The following is a 214-nucleotide window of genomic DNA, read 5'->3' on the forward strand; positions in this document are numbered from 1 at the left end:
TCGGACATTGTCGTTGCTCGTTTTAGCTTTATGAGACGAAAAAAACGAAAATATAGTCAAATTTGCTTTTCAATGAAGAGAAATCTTATTAGTTACAAAAGAGTTTACTCTGAATTCTTTGTTTAGGGCTCAGTAATGTTATTGGACATTATACGAATATTAGGAGTGCTAAACTAAAATCTCCCACGCTAAAAATTTATCTACTTCTGATTAT

The sequence above is a fragment of the Dendronephthya gigantea genome, unplaced genomic scaffold (genome assembly GCF_004324835.1).
Source record: "Dendronephthya gigantea isolate DGI-Jeju-01 unplaced genomic scaffold, DenGig_1.0 000121F, whole genome shotgun sequence".
Lineage (NCBI taxonomy): Eukaryota > Metazoa > Cnidaria > Anthozoa > Malacalcyonacea > Nephtheidae > Dendronephthya > Dendronephthya gigantea.